The sequence below is a fragment of the Numida meleagris genome, chromosome 1, assembly GCF_002078875.1.
Source record: "Numida meleagris isolate 19003 breed g44 Domestic line chromosome 1, NumMel1.0, whole genome shotgun sequence".
Taxonomy (NCBI): Eukaryota; Metazoa; Chordata; class Aves; order Galliformes; family Numididae; genus Numida; species Numida meleagris.
Genome location: NC_034409.1, coordinates 86,917,148 through 86,935,626, shown reverse-complemented (window position 1 = coordinate 86,935,626; position 18,479 = coordinate 86,917,148). Strand labels below are relative to the sequence as shown.

The following is an 18,479-nucleotide window of genomic DNA, read 5'->3' as shown; positions in this document are numbered from 1 at the left end:
CACACACCATGATTCAAAGCACTCAACAAACTGTAACACAGGGATACGGCAACCACTCCATCCTGAAGGCAAAGGGATTCAAAGGATTCAAAATGACTTTTTTGTTTTCTTTCTTCCAACCATACTGTGCCCCTTAGTTGCAACAAGTACCAGGTAAACTCCCCTTTTTCAGTTTTCCTCTACAAGAAAATACAGCGGTATCACTGGGAGAGTTCCTCTCTGCTGGCAATCCTCCGTATTCTGAGTTTTCTGTCATGTTAAGTACATCAAAACCCAGACATGTTAGAAGAAGCTCACGTCTGCAAATCCAAAGCAGCTTTTCAGGCTCATCTTTAAGAGCATATTCTGAGATGGCATTTCACAGAAATCAAAGATGGGAGCATGAGTAATACTCTAAGTTAGACAGAATTTCATTAAAATAAGTGAAACATTCTGTGTGCATTCTTAAGGAGTTTTATGAAACATATGTCAAAACACCTCAGTGATAATTATGACTATTATTCCTCTTGGTAGACTGTAGCTTTTACTACTGTAAGCAAAGATTTCCAGAAACATACCTGCTGTTCCACGACTCCAGACTCTCCACCAGCAGATCACACAGGGTGAATTTGGGACTCCAGCTATATGGCACAGCTTGCTGCAGGGGAGCACATGAGGCCATGAGGGTGCTCTAGCAACACAGAGTGAGGAGACATGCAATGAGCAGAGAGGTGTCACGAGTACAAGTATCATCGATTAACAAGCGCTACAAAAAAAATGACTGGGTATCAGTTCTAGAAAAAAGCTGTGGGAAAATTGCAAACAGGGCAACCTCATTTTGAGTCAGTCAGGGGGATAAGACAGCAGAGAGAAGAGGGATCTCTGATTTGCAAAGCAAATTCTATGTATTTAGTTAAAGATTTGTCAGATAACTTACACAATTTTAAAGGCTCATATTGTTCTCTATGAAAGTTTAGATTCATTTATGTCCCAAAGTAGCTAGCTGTGTTTGCTGAGCTAGCTTGATCATACAGTACTTTTCAACGGATTTAATCTTTATGTGCACCTAGAGAGAACTTCCCTTTCAAAGACAACCCAATGATATCCTGTGAAGACCATGTACTTCTCTGGAGAGCCCACGTGCTTCAGAATATGAATTAGAAATGTAAAGCAATCTTTATCCCGTGCTATAGGTCAGAATCAGATGCTGCTGAAAGAATCTATAACCCAGATATTTTTCAAAGAACACCTCAAGTAGCTGTGCCTTGCACTGGGTATTCCTGCCTCATCTGCAACAGATGAGTGATCTTTTCAGTGCCGCAATGGGACTGAAATCCTGGCATAAAATTACCATGGGACAAGCTCTCCTCAATCATATAGCTCTTTTACACGTCCACAAGGACATCAGCAGTGACTGTGCTAGAATAAATGCAGTTTTCACAGAGGATGAAGATTGTCAGTGTTGTCAAGTTCCTGCAAACATTTCACAGAATCACAGAATCATAGGGGTTGGACAGGACCTCTGGAGATCATAGAGTCCAACCCCCTGCTAAAGCAGGTACCTTGCAGTAAGTTACACAGAAAAGTGTAAAAAGAGGAATGATGTTTTCTTGCAAAAAGACTTTAGTTCTCATCTCATGAAGAATATTGGCTGTGTTGCATGTCTGTCAGGCAGATCCAATATAAATTAAAATATGGAGAATCAGTATGCCAAGAAAGTTAACAGTAGAGTTCAAAAACTAAATTTCCACCCCAAAAAAGATTTTGTTGACTCATCACCAGTAGAACTTGCAGAATCAGAGAAGAGTGAAACTTTAAAAATGCATAAAACAACTACATTTAGGGTTAAAGATGTTTTGCAAGGTCTACCTCATAAACTCCAAAAAACTTAGTTTTTACCTGCCTCAGCATAAGCTCACTACTTGACAACTCAGTACATTATCTAAACCAAACAAACTAGTTAACATATATATCTCTAGCATGAGAAAACTGTAGTGAAGTGCCTAAAACATCAGAAGTAAATTCTTTGTGTTGTTAAAAGATGGCATTACATGTTACATGAGCCTTTTATTTGCTGCGAGTTCACAGCAACACCAACAGCCAAGATGGAAGCACTACATTGGTCCCATACCAATACATCATGACAAATAATGAAAGTGCAAATACTATTAATTCAATTGTACAGCTCATTATGATGAAAAATTTATTTGCGGATAGCTCCTTGATTAATGCCTAATGCCTGGTTAATCTTAAGCGTATCCAGTAGGAAAGAAACTAAAGTCAATGAGAGGTACCTAACATCAGAGTGAACACCATTTATCACTTCAGTGAATAGTCTATGGCGTTGTTCACTGTGCATACAAACATACACAAACACTTCCACAACCTCCCTAGAATAATGAAGTACCTAGTAAATGCACAAAAGGCCAGAAAACTCATGAGGCATATAGTATAGGTATTTGCATAAAGAGTAGACAAAGACAACTGTGAGAAAGAGAGAAGGCATGCCTGCACAAAAGAAATCTGGTCTGCTCTCTTCTGCATTACTTAGTGGCATTTTAGAACAAGTTGTCAAAATTGTCAGTGCTTTCTGCTTCAATGCACTTACTCAATTTCCTCAAATGTTTGGAGATGCATTTCAACTGGGCATATTTTCTCCATACTAGTGCTTAAGAATATTTTTTGTCACAATTGTTGGTATCTTAGTTTTTACAGTACCTCTTCTGAAGAATTATAAATATGTGAGAAATAAAATTGAAGTACTTTGTATTCTGCACTAACCTGCATTATAACAAGCCCAGCCCTTCAAAACATTCACGTGTATTTAACCAGGTTTGTATACAGGAGCAGATTTTTTGATGTGAGTGGCTTATCTGTAATAGATTAAATATTGGGTCAGACAACTGTGTCATCCAAGCCAGAAGCAATTAGAAGAGGCCAAGTGGAAAGACATCATGACCCTCACCACTGTCTGCAGTCCCTTGCATTTGTACTGCCCCAGCATCCATAAAGAGTGAATTAAGGATGGTGGGGTTTCCTCCTTCCAGTATGTCCAAATGGCCTCTTGACCATGGATTTGTCTGATACTTTTTTGAACCTGCTGATACTGTGAGTGTCCACAACTTCCTGTGGCAATGAGTTCCGTAAGTGCTTTATAATCTAGGTAGAATACTTTCTTTTAGCTCTTTTATATTTATTTTCATTGCTTTCAATGAGTTCTTGTATTGTGTGACAGAGTGAATAAGAGTTCTGTATTTGGCTTATCTCCTGCCTTTATGAATACCCCCTTCAGCTTTCTCCTCTCAAAACTGAAGAGCTCCAGCCTCTTAAGTTCCCCTGCAGGGGCAGCTGCTCCATTCATTATGGCATTTTAATCATCATTCTCTTTATTTTCTCTAACTCTGGTAATTCTCTTTTGAGGCACAGAGACTAGAACTATGTACAGTACAAATGAGTATACATTTTATATAGTGCAAAATGAGACCCTCTGCCTTTTTCTCCTGGTGATGCCCACCCTTTTGGCAGCTGCTGTAGATCAGGACAATGATTTCAGACAGCTACCAGTGTTGATTCTGTGATCTTTTTCCTGAGCTCTAACAGCTCATACCAAACTCAGCATGAGGTGTGATGTGGACTACTTTCCCTAAATGTCTTATATTTACGTGCAGTGAAACTAACATGCCACCCTTTAGACCACTCATTTGGGTATATGAAACCCTTATGTCATTCCTTGTTATCAGCATTATATTTGACTAGCTGAAGCAGCTTAGTATCATCTGCAGACTTGGAGATTTCACTGCTTACCTTTCTTCTAGATGTTATTAATGAAAATATAAACAAAAGAAGTCCCTGTACAAATACCTCAGAGAACTCTCTGCTGACTGGCCTCCAATCTAAAACATTGCATTAAACCCTACTCTTGGCTTCCTAGAATTCCTCAAGTAGTCAGCCCATAAAAAAAAGCACTCCTCCAGTTCTGTGGCCACTTAATTTCTTCAGGAACTTTTGATATGGAATTTCATCAAAGACTTTGAAAATCTTAGTGCATGATTTTCACTAGTCCATCATGTCCATTGTCATATAACGTCAGTGAGCTGGTGGTATTTTTTGTCTTCATAGAGGCTTCTTTCTCAGGAAATAGTGTTTATCTGTGTGGTCAGTGACCTTGTTTATAATTGATTGTATCATCTTGTCAGTCACAAATAGAAGTCAGACTAACTAGGATGTAGCTCCCAGGATCCTCTCTACAGTCCTTTCAATTTGGCAGTCCATTCATCCTCTGGCACTATTCTTAAAGACATAGTAAGTAATGTGCTTAAAAAGATTAGCCACTGCTTTAGCTGATTAAGGCCAGATTACTTGGCATAATATGCAAGGGAGCCACAGGCTTTCAAAAAGTTGCCAGATTTCTTCTCTTTGCAGCAAGTATTGAAAAACGTATTACCACCGATCTTGAAAGCGATCACATTGGAAATTCTCTTCTGTTGTTGTGCAGGTGGCACATCTTTTACAAACAGCCTCCAGGATTCCGTCTATCCTCTGCAGGTTATCTAGAGCTGTGTGCATGGAAAAGACTGTCCTGCCAATAAAGTCATGAAAAAATTTCATTGCCATAACTGTACTTCCATAGCACTTATATTAACTACAGCTATTAATTTAGTGGACTGCAATATGTACACAGTTACCTTAAATACAGATCATAATGAGCTCTGGGAGAAGATGCAATTTTCTATGCAAAACAGAAGCAAGATTCAATGTATTGACATCCATCAAAGCACTGGAAACCACTGCCAGCAACAGCATGTGCCAGTGATTTCATTTTTCTTTTGTAATCAAAAGGTCAAACCACACCATCACACTGGTCTCTCATCAGAGTCATGGCCAAAGTTACTCCTTTCCAAACAATCCTGCCAGAACTCCTGAAAGTATCTGAGATGGCAGCTGGCATCATGGCCTGAAAAAGAGGCACACAGTACAACCATGAAGGATAGCTGTTAAACAAATTCTCCAAAATACATTCTCATTCTCCAAAAGAATAAATAGTGTAAATCACTGAAATTCCCATGCTTCCTCTTTCCAAGTTTGCCCTCAGGAGGCTCAGTTCCCTGCTGAAGGGCAGGAAGGAGGATGTGAAGGAAGGACCCTTAATCTGGAGGGACGATGCTGGTAGCACAATGAAGGGGGTTCTGATGGACAAGTGCCATGAGTGCTCATGATATACTGAGGAATCATGCTGGTCACCAGGGGAGGGGAGAGGAAGGTTGGTATTGCAGGTATTGCCAGGATAGTCACAGCCAACCCAGTAGATCACCTTCATCAGGAAGAGATTATTTAGAAGTATACCAGTGGCGACAGAGATCTACAACTGAAGAACATTCAATAATAAATTTGCAAGTATTTTGAAGAAAATCTGCTTAGAAATTCAGAACTCCCTCCTGTTAGTTTGTTCTAGATAGAATTTGGCTAGAATTTAATTTATGCCATGCCTTTTTTTTTACATGCATAAATAGTAAGGAAGGAAAAGGAAAGGGAAAGGGAAAGGGAAAGGGAAAGGGAAAGGGAAAGGGAAAGGGAAAGGGAAAGGGAAANAAAGGGAAAGGGAAAGGGAAAGGGAAAGGGAAAGGGAAAGGGAAAGGGAAAGGGAAAGGGAGAGGGAAAGGGAGAGGGAAAGGGAGAGGGAAAGGGAAGGCAAGGCAAGGCAAGGCAAGGCAAGAGGGAAAAAAAGAAATATTTTTAAGGTTTTCTGGAGGAAAAAAAGCAAGCCAATCACTACTTCAGTAAATCAATCAATCAGTAAAAATAACTGCATAATAATAAGGAGACATTTTTATTCCTGAGTACTCAAAATGAAGGGAGTGATGAGAATACTAACTAGATGAATCTCAAATGTAATTAATGAAATAAACTAAAAATAAGGAAAGAGCTTTTCCATTTTTCTATTCCAAATGGAAGAGGGAGAAATAAACAATTTTGTCATGTGCTCATGCAGTAGTTCTAGCAGTTTGCAGCTTTACAAAAGCACAGTATGTATTATTGTAAAATGAAGCTGACATACTACCAAACAAACTACACTAATGTTGCTAGAGCAGGAAAGGAAACTTTGAAAATTCAATTTGATATTGATTTAAAGTGAAGACTTCTTACCAAAAATGTAAACTTCAGAACCAGAACTGGACTGGGAAATGTGTTTTTTCTTCATTGAGAATCTTTAGGAACACTAAACATAAAGAATAGAACACCAGCAAAAAAGCAAGCCTAACTTCAGAGAGGGCAAGAATCTCATGCTAACGTTAGACTTTCAAGATTTGGTAATGTCTAATCAATCAGTAATGTCATTAAATTCTTAAGCCTATGAACTGCTTGTATAGCAAAAATCTTAGTGCTGAAAAGTAAATGGGAATTTCTACAAGGCACAAAATACGTTAAAAATATACAGTGCTTTGGATGGACGTCTGCAATAAAGTCAACTCTTGCACTTTGAAAAGGCTGTGCACATGCCATGACTTCCATTCATCAGAAATTTTAATACTTTAAAAGGAGAAGTTATTTAGATGGTCCTGGAATTGACTGCATAGATTTTGGCCAGAAGAGCAGCAGCAACTGTGTTCAAAAATATTTTATACTCCTGGATTGTTAAATACCCATGAGAGACCCCAGGGGTAAGAGAAATTATGCTTTATTCTATAGATTCTCTGACTACACAATAATCAGAGAAGATGACCTCTTAAAAATAAGAGGTGACCAACCCAATGTTTCAGTAAAATAGTGAAGTGCCAGTAGCATCTGTTTTTTCAAGGGTACATAATTTTTGATGCTTCCAGGTCATTTTGTGGAAGTGGCCACTGGTTCTCTGCCATCTGTCTGAGATGCACCAGAAGCTCTACGGAAAAGAAAGTTTAGCAATAACTGAAGAACGAATCTTGTTTGGATTGGTTTGCAGATTCTTTCCAGAACGTTACGGTGCTGAAAATAGTTTCTTGTCTGCCCTCCAGTTCATCGGGCCAGATTATATGAACTCTTTGCAATAAAAGGCAGGAGAACCCCTAAGGATATTAGTTCACTGGGAAATAACAGTACAGAAGAAAGAAGCTGTTAGAGTGAAAGATGTTGAGCTTGAAAGGAGAGAAATGAAAGAAAAAAGAATGAAATATTTTCAGAAACCAACTTTAGTGCTAAGAAAAGGAGGGAAAAAAAAAGGAAAGAAAACCTAAAGCTACTCAGTGACCTTTACTTTTAACATGGAAAATAAATGTTTCTTTTTATAGTTTCTTGTTAAAATAAGACCAGTAAGAGATTGTGAATCTTTATACAGTTCTTTTTGTTTCCCTTTCAGTAAACCATTTCAGATTTACACAAATTTTCATAATGTAAATGCATACGATCCTAAGTTTACCCTTAAAATGTGAGGCATCTGCAACAACGTAAACACACACAGAAAGACATTAATGTTTGAGTAAGAAAGAATATTTTTAATTTTAAAAAAATTGTTTTGAAATTGAAATGATATTTCCTAACAGCTTAAAAAGTAAATCAAAACAGAAAACAGAATACCCCCCACAACCATATATATGCACAGCTGTAATCACTGTTTTTTAGCAGATACTGCGCCTTTGATCTCTCCTGGCCCTCTTCCATCTTCTAGACAGTCCAATCCCAAAGGAATCATTGTGTACCAGATACTTTTCCATCCCTCACAGGCCATGGTCTGCCTGCCTCTGCAACTATGTCATAGGGAAAACACAGTGAAAGTCTTGCAACAATGTCCTTCAGAAAGCAAGGAAGACAAGAACTACAGACTTTTTATCTGACGTGTTGAGGAAGACCTCACATTGGTACCTGAGTGAGCAGTGGTTCAGGATACAGTTCAAAGGTAATGACTTTCAAAATATACAGAGTGTCAATGGTTTACGGGCGTTAGGCCTGATTCCATGACGAAGGAGATGGGGGACCCACGGGCCCACGTCCCGGGAAAAGGGAAAAGGGGAAAAGGGTAGGGAGATGGCCCTGAGAGCAAAGAACAGCGGCAACAATCTGAGGAGAAACAAACTAATTTACTAAATAAGATATCGGAATGCAAAACAACACACTATAGTACAACACACAATAATTACAATTTAAGCTGATAAATCCAATACAGAGAGAGAGAATGTCCCAAAATCAAGGTAGGCCTTACTCTACTACCGATGATAAGACGGCTGGAGAACGAGGTGCTGCCAAGACGAGAGACGGCGGAAAAAGGGACGAGGTCTCGTGATCTGCAAGTTTTTATACTGCGAGCTTCTATCTTTTCCCTCCGGCTGGAAAATGGTAACAAAGGAGCAAAGTACCGTGGGGACTGTAGTAGTCCTTCTCTTCTGAGAACCAGGTACATCCACTACATGATGTTATGATGTGGAATACCAATAACCGAAAATCATAAAACCATGACAACAGAGATTTTTCTGTTTTCCTCATAGTTTACTTATGTGGCAAGCATGTATCAAAGCCCAAGCTATCATATTGACACATTAGTCTGGTATCTTCAATCTGATCTTGATCCTGGTGCTCTGGAATGTATGAGACAGCTCCGATATCATGACATACTGAAGTCTTTCCATGGAAAAGTCTTCTGGTTTGTGGAAATGGTTATTTTCTGCTACCTGCTTTGCAGTAACTGAAGGCTTCTTTTATAGATGGCTTAGATGCCCTCCAGCATAGCTCTGCTATTTAAACTTGGATGCATTACATTCTTCTTAAGTCTGTGTTGGCTTCTGATGGCTACTGCACTAATACAATGTTCTTAGGTAGTCAGTGAGTCACTAAAACAGAAATTGTCTTCTTGTCTTACTTATGATTTCAAGTATTCTGGTCTGCATCTGGCATTTTTAGGTAGTTTGTGTCTCCATGGTGAATGTTTTTGTTTTTTAAATGGTTTTCCTCTAGTCAGGTAAACAGCGAGACCAAGTTCCTCATGACTTCAAGATCGGGCCCATCAGCTAATTCAATTCTGGGTAGCCCCTCCTTTCAGAGCACCCTCTGGATAGTTTGGCTTCCTTGGGAAAATAAGTAGATGACCAAGTAATACCAAAAGCACTTAAGAAGATGAAGTTTTGTTTCATAGCGATTGCATTTACTTCATGTCCTGCACTTCAGTGCTCATTCTTAGTCTGGAGAGGAGAAAGGAGGCGGCTGCCAGAAGCAGTCCCCATCCATATCCCTTGCAGAGGGAGTGAACTTAACCAGGTAGGATGTGGGTTGGTCTGCTGAAGAAGAGAAGGGTAATTTTTGTCTGCCCAGAGTGACAGCAGTCTCCCACTATAAAGTATCAATCAAAGAGAAGCACATATTTTAAAGATATATCCGAAACTTCACTGTGGCTTCGGTTTATAAAGCATTTTGACGTGCTCAACTCCCTTTCAGTTTTAAGCTCAGGTTGTGAGCTTGGATTTCACCAGGATTTCAGTAGCAGAGAAGAAAACCTAACGAGAGACATTTCTGTCCCTTGAAGTCCATGCTGTACAAAGAGAGTCTGCATGATATGCCAGAGAATATTACATCTTTTATTCTCCTTTCATGTTCGATACAATGTAGCTTTATCAATGAAGTCACACTAGCAATAACTTCTAATACATACATGTGCATAGCAGCTAAGGTGAAGAAAGAAAACAATTTTAGTGATGAATACAAGATCCTTCACACAATGTATTTCTGGAGGAGCTATTGTAAGAGGCAGCAACTGCCTATTCTTACATCTCCTGCTTTTTGATATACAGGGGTTCATTACTGGTCTTAAAATGAGTGTTTTGATTTACAGATTACACAGCACACTGAAGCATGTTCATAATCTGTCAAATTTATAGCCTGCTGCCCACTGTCCCCTTGCTCAGACCCTGCTCCTCTGCCTCTCAAGAAAGGCTCAGGGGAAAGGAAGTCAGGGCACAGAAAAAGCTGACAAGGAACCTTTAGGACAGAGGAAAAAACAAACCCAGGTGAAAGGCTAAAGATAAGAAGGGAAAATAGCCTTTTCTGTTGTGCTTTTCTGTCATGTTTCATGAGAGGAAAGACATTATGGGTGGCCATCCATCCTGACTTCCCCTTTGTTAGGCACATTTTCCATTGATGCCCTGTCTTTGGCCTTCTCAGATCTGCTTATTGCCGACACCACAGCAAGGCCTGCACAGGACACTGACCTGAAGGCAAGCCTGACACAGCGCATTCATGTACAACGGGAAAAGGAAGGAGAAAGGAGAAATAATCTTCAGCTGAGAACTGAAACAACAAATCAGCAACAAGAAAGGCTGGCACTGCCTGCTGAGCCTCCTTGGATGGGTGGCCCAGATGCTCCAGGTGCTACAAGGATGTCCTCTTGTAACCCAGGCTCATAACAACCAGCAGCAATTCAACTATGTTAATACCGTGATATCAGCACAGGGACAGAAACCAGTCCTCTATTTTTAACTCTTCACAATACATTTCCCTTTTCAATCTCTAAATGTACAGAAAGGGAACTGAGTATATACACAAACACTGACATGCACTGCTTCCCCGAATCTAAACAGCCTGAGGACCAAGGGGATGTTCCTGCCCTGAAAGTAAAACAGAGGCAATATAAACAAGGGAGTTTGCAGCTACCGCAGCAAGTAGAGCTGTATCTGTTATTTTAATGAAAACGTCAAGCACCGGTTCTACCCAACAGTGATATCAACAGAAAATCTCTTTTCTGTGTCAAGCCAAGCAGGGCAGGGCTCATATCTTCATATCTTCTGTTCCAAATCATTGCCTGAAATCAGCCGGGTAGAGTAGATGTCTAATGCATGTATACTCTCCCATCTCTCAGAGCTCCAGCTAGGGACAAATGTTCAGAAGATTTGCTTTATTTCTATGTTAACCTGGAAAAAAAAAAAAGAAAAAAAAACATATCAAAACCTTATACTCATCTGAAAATAGGTACTGTTCTCCAATTGCCAGCCCCAGTGACTGGACCATGAGGTCAGTCATAAACCTTAAGGTCTAGTGTTTATTACTATTGCAGTTTTAATCCACCTGCACAGTCCTCCCAGCTGACTTCCACTTCCCTGGGATCTGGTCCTATTTTCCTCACCTTGTTGATGGATATATTCCCCATCATCCCAACAACATTTTTGCAAAATGTGTCCTAGATCTGGATTTTGGTTACCAAAAAGAAAAAAGACAAAAGCAAGCAAACAAAAAAGAAATAAAGCAAGAGGAGAGATTCATCCTCCTAATGATACAGTGAGCTCTAGTTCCTTTGGCTTGGACTGGGTATCTGTGGAAAGACAACAAGATGAGAAACTTTATCTGGAACAGCACAGGATAACAATAACGTAATGAAATTCAGTGATCACAAGATACTAGTTGTATAATATGGTAGTTGGTATCACAAAATATCAATTATGTCTGACCAAGGTGAATATATATATATATATACACGTAGGTTGCTCTGAAAGTAATGTCTCCTATTAATTTCCATGGAAACCACAACAGATAGAAAGAGCACAATAACACTATTTGATAGAGCAAATTCTCAGCTACAAAACACTATTTTCAGCATAGTCACCATCATCACCTATGCATTTTTGCCAGCAATGAACAAGAGCTTGCATGCCATAATTGTCTTTCATGTAACGGTCGCCACTGTTAAAATGAACCACCCACCACCACATTGTGCTCACATCCACCTTTTGGTCTCCATTAATGTTCAGCAAGTGTTGATGAATGTCAGTGGGTGCCATTTTTTCTGTACTGAAGAATTCAATGACACCCCTTTGTTTCACATGCTCCATGTCAGATGCCATTTTGTCAGACTTCTCCTCTGCTGCCATCTGTTGCATGGCAGCAAAATGTAACGGAATATCAGAGGGAAGGTTCAACCTCTACTGCCATACCACCAACATCCATCTCTGATGTCATGGGCCAATTTAATAAAGTAGGAGGCATTATTTTCAGAGCAGCCCCTGTATATTTAATCAGCACGCATATCTGTACATCTGTGAAGCATGGTTGTGACAGATGCAAAATACTTGTTAGTATTTTATGAGCTAAGGGCAGAGGACTGTCACTTCCAAAATACACGATGGTAAAAGAATGTTTAAACACGAAGAAACATGAAAGAGAAGGTTTATCATTTCATTTATGTACTTGCCAGTAGGTCCCTCATTCATCCAAAAAAATGTCACCAGTATCACTATTTGCAGACTTGAGGAGCTAATTGATGCAGCTGCGCCTGAACTCAATATTTTTGCTGGCAAAATAGAGTGATGTGTTGTGGAATTACAACAACCTAAAGGAGTTGCAGGTGTTCTGCGAAGAGATGCAGCACGAGACCAGGTTCAGCTCACAAGTACAAAGGCAGTCTCATATCAAAATGGGGAGAGACTGTATGTTTTGTGAATCATGGAACGATTCCTGACCTGAGGGATTAGAAGGTGAACAGCTGGCGTATCAATGCTGTATAACTTCAGGGTCTCTCATTCAAAGATACAGTCTGCCCCAATATCAGGAAACCTCTGAGAGGATTTCATCCATTCTGCCTTTTGTCAGGGAGGAAAATAACTTCAGCACCTACTATAACTGACTGCAAGATCAGTCAGCCTTAATTACATGTATACTTCTGGAAGGAGTATTCGAAGGACTTTGGATTTCAAACTCTTGCTATGTCACCACGGACCTCTTAATGGGACTGCATAGATGCTAAACGTTATTTTCCACACTATTTGAGTTAGTCTTGAATTAGGCAAAGTGGCAATTTTATTAACAAACCACTGTGGCGTTTAGTCCTTATGCCTGCACAGTATTAAAAAAAAGGCTGGAAATAGCATATTGCAGTAAAAAGGTTTTATGCAGCATAATGATCTGGCCATTAAAGTTGGCCTCAAGCAGAAACTTCAAGATTGTGTCTACCTTCTCCCATCTCTCAGAAAATAAACAAAGATACTTGCATCAAACTTTTATCCATCCTAGTATCTCCTGCACTTTCTCTGACTTTTCATGAACTAAATTGATGCCCTCTGAATAGTTAAACATCAGTGAACCCAGATAATTCTTTTTTCCAAATAATTATGTTTTGCACGCACTTTTCAGAGGAGAATTTTATCTTATCCTAATATACCAAATAATTATTCATGTCAGTTGTCAATTTTGATACTTCAAGTTTATGTTGTTTTCCACACTACATATTAACATAACTTGGTATGCCTTATTAAAATTTGCCATCTTATAAAACTACAATTTGTTTCTAATCTTTTTGCTTTTTCTATTTTTCTGATACCTCTTCTTTGGTTGGTGAATGCTGACTTTTCATGATGTTCTATGAATCTTAGAACACCTGAGACTAAGCCCATAATGCTTGCCTCTTTTTCTCGTATATTTAGCTGTCTTTTGACATCAATAAAGTACCCAACTCAGGAAAAAGGATTTTGGAAATCCTCCTAGAGCACCAAAGTGTCAGACAGGGATGTACTTTTCTCCACTAGAATTTTTGCACAGTGCCCAACCTGAGCTCTGCAGGAGGGCAGTGGCTGAGATTTGGGCAGACTGCCCAAATTTGAAGTGCCTACAGTTTGGGTAAGGGGTCCTTTGCTGCCACAAGCCCTGGGCACATAAACATAGAAAGCACCAGCTGTAAAAACAGGTTTTGAAATCCATGTTATTGGTATGTTTCACAATGTGGTGAAACATTTATATTCTCATCATTACTTATGTACAGAAATACCTTAAAAGTAACAGTCCCAATTTGATGGTTTGGTGGTTTTCTTTTCAGATTTAGAAAGAAAGCATTTCACTAATGATGCACACAAGAAGAGATTCAAAGTATTGCAAGGAAATAGGTAATTTGTTTTTAACAAACAAATAAACGCAGTGGGAAATGTGAATTATTGTACTGAAAGTTACTATAACTACTCTGCACCAATGAAAGAAAACAGGAGACCACAAAGAGCCTAAAAGACACCCTTGCAAAGAGATCTGTGATCGTAGCCGCAGCAACATCTTCCTCTTTGTGAAGAGAAACAATGAAAAACAATGCCATAAATTCAAGTGATTTTTCATTCACAAAGAGCAAGTTCTGTGATTCCTGTTTATGCTAAATGCAGTACACATACACTGGAAGTTCTCAATATATTTTTACTCCACTGAAAAACAATGGGAACCTTTACATTTCCTTGCCCATAACAGAAAAACTCAATGGCTTTTTAGGCAAATTACATATTTAAAACAAACAAACAGAGAAAAACAACTAACACCACACAAACAACTGTATTCAGTGGGTGAACTTAGCAACACTGCAGCAGGACATGTTATGAGAAACTTTTTAAACTTATGAGGCATTAATACCATACACGGGAAATAATTATATATAGCAAATGGAGGGGTGTGCAAATTTACCAAAGGTTTATTATTTTGACTTCTACACTCCTATATGTTTGCAATTGTAAATCACACCTCACCTAAAATATTGAGTTTCAACCTCTCATTCTTAACCTGAGCACTGCTCATGGCACAGGCAACAAAAGCCTTACAGCACCCACACAAGCACCTATTATACTACATTTATGCCTCTGCTCTTCTTCCAATTAATCCTCCAGTTCAGAGCATTTGCAAATTAATCAGTTACTATGGAAACAAATATTATATAGCTGCGTGGGTGAAATGTGGTGATATTTATCAGTGTAGTACAAATAATTCTATATCATGGATCGGAAAAAGTAAGCACATAGGTAGACAATTCGTGGCTGACAGTCTGTGTTTCTAAATACAGCTGTTCCACCAAAAAGTGCAAAGAAGCAATAGCAAATTCTCTGCTGTGATACACTGCTCTGCCAGTTATCTTCTTTCACTACTGCATACAAGTATAATAAAATGAGAATAAAGAGACATTAAATATAGATAGTGTATTTATCAAGAGAGCATCCAAGCAACAGGAATTAATTTAGATGCACACTGAGCAGGATGAGGAGGAAGTGAATAATGACAAACAGTTAGACTCTACTATTCCATCTAAAGCAGGAAAGGTCCTCTTATACTGAAGTTATTAACACTTTTATTTGCCAGGGGAAACTGCTGATTGGCATTATGGTCAAGTATATTGAGTAGAGTAAAATTCTGATGGTCATACAAAGCATGCCTGATTGTGTTCAGCAGAAAAAAGGAACTAATGGAAAGACTTTGGCATTCCCCCATTAATCATCCACACGTTGGCATGCATTTTGTTTGTGCTTCACTTCAGAAATAAACTTGACAACTATTTTTTCCACTGAATTTTGAAACTTTTCCTGTTCTTAATTATCACATCTGTTTTCTGGAAAAATATAATGGCTTTAGTTTACCATACACTGAATGTGTCTCTGGAGACAGGAAAAAAAAAATCAGTAAGAAAGCATTTTCTATTCACTGGTTACCAGGAACCATAGTGAATCAAACCCAGTTGTATTTTCTAAAGGTAAAACTCTACAGAACTGACATTTTGTCACAGTTCTCAAATCAGCGTTTCTTAGCTTCAATTTCTAAACCAACTTGTCCCTGAAATATCAGACATTTAAACAGAGGAGGAAAACTGGATATCAGTACAAGGCTGAGTAACATAATACCCAGCTCCACATTCAGCTGATGCACAGAGAACATTTCTGTAGCATATTCTTGAAAAATAACAATAAAAAGGCAGCACATTTCAAATAGAGATTTACCAATGGGCAAAGTGCAGGTGACACTGGTATACTTTTAAAATAAAAAAGTATTAAGGCAAATAAAAGTCTCTGTGAAGTCTAGATATAGAACTGTCATTAAGGAGGTTATTTGTGTTAAGGCACCCATACAAATACAGCAAAGGGGTATGTTTTGGAGAGGCAAAGGTCAGAGCTGAAGGTGAAGGTCATGATTATTAAAAATTCTATACTTATTTTAGAAAAGTCAAGGTCCAGAAAGTGAACTTTGCAATTTTTCCACTGTTGTTTAAATTAGCAGAAGTAAACTAATTTCATGTCTGTAGAAGCTTTTCATCAAAAAATAGTTATCACAGGGTACATCTATCCTTCCTTCCTGTGTAGTTTTATTCCTTAAAGAAACACTACTACACAGCTGTAAGGCAGTGTGTATATGTGTAAACCACTACAGAAATCCAGAGCTCATCTATGTCATCATTCACGGAGACAGAGTGCATTGGTGACAACATATTTGATAACTGGCTGAGTTGTTAACTATAATAAAATTGTTTGGAACAGAGAGGCTTGATGTTTTTATTAAGTTGGTTCTTACAAAACCATTACTGCAGCAGAGTTGTGACAGTTGCAATTTTTTCCAAATTAAGGCACTCTCGAGTGTAGAAACACCAAGGTACAGAGCAGTAGAAGAGCATCTGTTCTTGAAAGAAATGATTTATGAGTATAAATAAGAATATGTGTGTGTGTGTGTGTATGTTGTGTATATGCACTGCATACAAACATAGACTACTCTCACTGAATTATTCTCACATGTGGAACATATGGCAATAGTGCAGATCAGCACACAAGCTCCTTCGGAAATGCACATCGTATTGAGACAAGCAAAAATAGGATTAAGAGATTCCAAAACCAATGGAGGTTTTTGTTGCTGTTGTTGTTTTTGCATTTTTTTTGTATGCATCCATGTGTGTTTTGTTTTGATTTTTTTTCCCCTTTAAAATTTGTTCTGTCTGTTGATAGAAATAGAAGACTCAAAAACCTACACAATTCTGAACAGATTCAGGAAAAACACTCCAGCCTATTAACCAGTAAGTTACCCAACACTTGAAGAAAATCCACCACTTCCAGCTAATTCTATGTTAGTAAAAACTTAGCCACTTTGGCTAAAACTTTCCCGTAAATTATCTACATACCTCCCTTTACTTCCTTTGTACCTCTCTCTCACATAAGTTTAATTGATCCAGTTGTTTCCAGCAAGGTCTGTATGAGGAAATACCTTCTCTTTGGCAGTGATCTTCCTGGAAGTGAGTCAGAGCAGGTAAATGTGATTTAGCAGGGACAACCTTCACCTCAGGGGTATTCCTTCCTTCCATTTCTTCAAAATGCCTGTAGACTGAGAAGGAAATAAGACTCTGAGGACAAAATAACCAACAAGTGTATAGTACTGCTAGAGTTTACAGCTTAGCTCTCCAAAGCTAGGGAAGCTGGGTATGGCTTTTTCTATCGGTCACAGCTGCAAACTCCTCAGGTTTGTGCTGGGTCTAAACTGTAGACCAAGTCATGTTATAATTCTCCCGTCAGCAAACTCAGGTGAAGTGTCTAGAGAGAAAGCTCACCTTCTCCTGTCCAGAGCTGAAGATTATACTAAAAGGAGGTATGACTTTACCTAGATTCAGAACACAAAGGAGAGGATAAAATACTGCATAGCTGTCAGATGAGCATCTTTAGCCCAAAGAAAGGTAATAGAAAAGCAAAACAGTATGTACCTAAATACAGCCAAGGGCTACAGGAAAACATGCTCAGTCAAGCTAAAATATATTAAACAATAGTCAAATACTGACATTTCTAATTGATTCAATCCCCACTATTGCTATTTGATAATATTCTTCTCTAACAGCATGTATGTGAATGAGTGGAATACAGACACACGGATGATTATTACTGCTTCAGACGCAGTAATCTGTTACAGTGAGCGTTTCTCTAGTTCAGAAGCAGTACCCACTGAAATCAATTGACTGCTGTGAATAAAGAAGGCTACCTCACAAATAGCATCTCATAAAAAGATACTATTCTTTAGAAAACATTATATCACAATGCCACCAAATATCATAATAATACAGTGAATTTACTATGTTACTTGTGCAGACATTCCACTTCAAACATATGTAGTCTTTTAAAGGAAATTCTGGAAAGCAGATTTGCATATGTATGCGCCTACATAGATGTGAGCAGCTACAACCCAAACCATACAACACACTTCAAAAAAATGAAACAAATGAGGTTATATTCCTAATCAAAACAATGAAGGTTGCACATGTACAACTCCACTGAGATACTGAGGCTCACAAACCACACTTGTCAGTCCTCGAGGGGCGCTCCTATAAGGGAGAGGTAAAAGGAGTCTTTACATTTTTTCTTAGTTCAGATACAAATTTTCTGAAAATAGCTTGTGGCCCTGGATAAAGGCAACTGTGGCTAATATTGTTGAAGCCAGTTAGCTACATGTGTTAACTAACCACCAGAAAAAGAGACAACTGATAAGTTTATTATGCAGGAGAAATCACAAGCTAGCTCATGATTCTGAAACCACAGTTATAACATTAGATAGTTTATTAAGAGAACAGTATACTCGGTCCTCTTAGGTGAATCTGCAGAAAGCAGCAGTCAGAACTTACTAGCCACCCCCATCCATTCCTATTTCATTTTTTAGAAGAATGGCATATACTAACAAAAAAAAGAAGAGCGAGAGAATAAACCCCAACAAATCTTACACATGCCATACCCTGGATTCCATGCACCAGCATGTACATTTTGATGGAAATAATCAGATCTCAAACTTTTTTTTAG

At 38.6% G+C, this 18,479-nt stretch overlaps 1 long non-coding RNA gene across 4 annotated transcripts in view; it reads right to left on the bottom strand.

The window, feature by feature from the left end:
• The window catches only part of LOC110400975, a 56,576-nt gene continuing 46,447 nt past the window's right edge, over positions 8,351-18,479 (bottom strand). For 3 of the 4 annotated variants that reach the window (XR_002440188.1, XR_002440184.1, XR_002440185.1), the window contains one exon: positions 11,477-17,025. This is a non-coding gene — a long non-coding RNA (uncharacterized LOC110400975). Of the gene's footprint in view, positions 10,848-11,476; positions 17,026-18,479 lie in introns of those variants that run through there. The other variant, XR_002440186.1, reaches the window with a different exon arrangement.